We start from the raw sequence: 2,891 nt of genomic DNA, 5'->3' as shown, positions 1-2,891 counted from the left end.
AGGCTGCTATAAAGAAATCAGATGAAAATGGAACTTTGTCTAGGAATGGAATTGCCCAACTTAATGCTCCCAAAGGAACACCCACATGAGCGCCTCTCGCTCACGGCCCTCCCCACTTCCCTGAAGCAGGATGGAGAGAAGAACTGGAAACAAAAAAAGATAAAGATCATGGGTTGAGATAAGAACAACTTACAAGAAACAGCAATCAGAAAACAGTTACAACAACAGTTACAACAAATAGCAGAGTGTACACGACAGATGAACACTTCACACAGGATTGCTCACCAGGTGTTACCCCCCACACCAGCCCAACCCAACTCTCTCTGTCCATGCAGAGGGCATGGCATAAGGTGGTATAAAATAACCCTGGGGTCCTGTCTATGGACATCTATCAAGGCAAATACTTTTGGACCTCACTGGAAAGCCTAGACCCAACCTAAGTCACATTCTGGATGGACTCATATGCCAATCACTCTGATTTTTTCTGTACTTCATAAACTCCTCTGGGTACTTTCCTAAGCCACACTTCAGGTAAATGGACCTTGATTAACCTCTCATCTTCCTTCCTCTCCTGATACCCATCAGAACTGAAGTAAATCCTGAGAGGGAAGTCTAGTTGTGAAGGTGTTCAGGCTGGAACTGCTCTGTAGGGAGAGGACATYGGGTTCCAGGCCTCTAAGTCTGGATTGTCTCAATATCAACATAATCAGTAACAAAACCAAATTACTTTTGACACAGGAGTGGTGTCTGTGGTGACAGACAACACGGACAAATGACATTTTCAGTTCCCTTGAAGCTGCAAAATCGARTTTAAAGACTAACTAGCAAATTAGGATTTGAAAATTGACACACAGGATGCTAAACATAGCTGGAACCTGCAAATAAACAGATGATGTTTAAAACACAGTGGGTTTTGTGACCAACTTACGTAACAAGAGACAGCAGCGTATACTTTAAGAGAATCTCAAGCATTACAATTTTAGGGACACCCAGTGAATACAACCACCAGAGAYCCCTTTAGATGACCCTCTAGRATCATAAAAGGACTTCCAGTAAGATATGGAGACATGTAAATTAATACTAGGAAAAGTGATGTTTATGTATTAGTTAGGAAGTACACTGTAATGAATATGTATGATCATGATTGAATAAATACTCTATTGCAAAGTTTCATGATACGCATTTGATTAGAGGAAAAATCCTCYRAATGTGTGCACTATAATAAAGAACACCTGCTTTCTAGTATTTCAATATGTGTTAGAAAGTTTGTTCTCTGGCTTATTTCAGTGTCAAGAAAATCAACCAAGGGCTGGAACAGTAAAGAAGTCAAGAGTATTTCTAGAGCAATCTTCACAATCCTTATCTCTTTTACAGTGGAGAAGGTGGGATGACATATGCAAGGCTGGAAATTCAATCTGTGCTTGCCTTGGGTCATGCACTTGCCCAGCTCTGATCAGGAAACGGAATTCCCTCTCCCTTCTGGACCTCACAATGATCACCAAGGAGAGGCCAARCTAACAATGGAAATAAGATGCTTTCTACTGAGCAGGAAGACAGGTTTATTTGAAATATTCATTTCAGCTATTTGCCAGAGGCACATAAGCCGCCCCTTCATGTTTATTTATGCAATCAATGCTAAGATAAGTTTGTTATTCTCTCATTTTCCATTCAAGTCAGTCACCAGATTTCTTCATATCCTTATATTATCAATTGTTTAGCAGAGTAAAGTAAACCTAAGAATTTTGTTCGAACCAAATGGGTTTGTTGTGAGTTCTCATAAAACAGACCTCTAGGACTGTTCTTTGAGTCACCTGGGTATCTTTCACCCAAAGCATCTCCAAGCAAGGGAAGCATTTGTCAGGATTATGAAGTAAATGCAGCAGTTACTCCTTCAGCATAAATGCACAGAGAAGCAATGAGCACTGAAATTCAGCAGCTCTGTGAGATTCTTCTCCAGCAACCACTCCTCAACAATGAGTGAGAGAAAGGCCCAGAGCCTGCTGCTGAGCTGGCATGTCTTGAACTCAATCTAACAGAGATTTGCACACTCACTTGAAGCTGCACCATCCCAAAACTGTAATTACAGCTTGACACATCTTTCCTAACAGAGAGAACTGGGATCCCTCAAAAAAAAATCAGCTTAGAAATGTGACAGTTCCCAACAGCTTCTCTTGATTATAGGCCTAGCTCCTTCCTCCTGGCCAAACAGCTCCTCAGAAAACTCCATGACAACTCCAACAGGCTCCCACAAAATCCTGCAAGTTGAGAATGTCCCAAGAGTTCAACAGGAGACCACACAGCACCAGGAGGTCAGAGGGATGTGCTCTATCAAGGACAGGGGAAGTGCTTACAATTTTGATTTTAATGTGGTTCCTCAGGGCTTCTGCTGCACCTGCCATAGGGCCAGGAGGGAAAAAGGGGCCTCCTCCAACATCCACACACCCGGATCAGCAGAGCATGCACGGGCTGTGCGTGGCCTGGCCCAGGACAGCCCATGTGTTCTGTCATTCCCTAGGAGCTGTGCACTGTGAAACCCCAAGTTTCAGATCAGCAAAGCTGTGAGATTCCTGATCCAAAGGGAAGCAGATATCACAGCACTGCACCACAGGAATTGTATGCTGGGAACACAGGTTATTTTAGGAGCCCAAAAGTCCATGGAACCCTTGCTCAAGGTGGCAGGATCACAGTTTACCAAATCTACTCTCTATACCAAGGTCCTTTCATAGCTTTATAGCTTGTTCTTTCCCTGAGCCCCCTACAAAAGGCTCTATTTCTTTGTTCATTGCTTCAGTCAGAGACTTACCTGATTCCCCTAACATAGGAACCCATAACCAACAAAATCCCATGACTCTAAAGACAACTTCATACCTGCGGGGTTTTTTTTTTTGGTT

Source organism: Malurus melanocephalus, unplaced genomic scaffold, assembly GCF_030028575.1.
Source record: "Malurus melanocephalus ecotype Western Australia unplaced genomic scaffold, MMel_1.1 scaffold_36, whole genome shotgun sequence".
NCBI lineage: Eukaryota > Metazoa > Chordata > Aves > Passeriformes > Maluridae > Malurus > Malurus melanocephalus.
The sequence above is the reverse complement of the archived record's forward strand: the minus strand, read 5'-3'. Positions refer to the sequence as shown.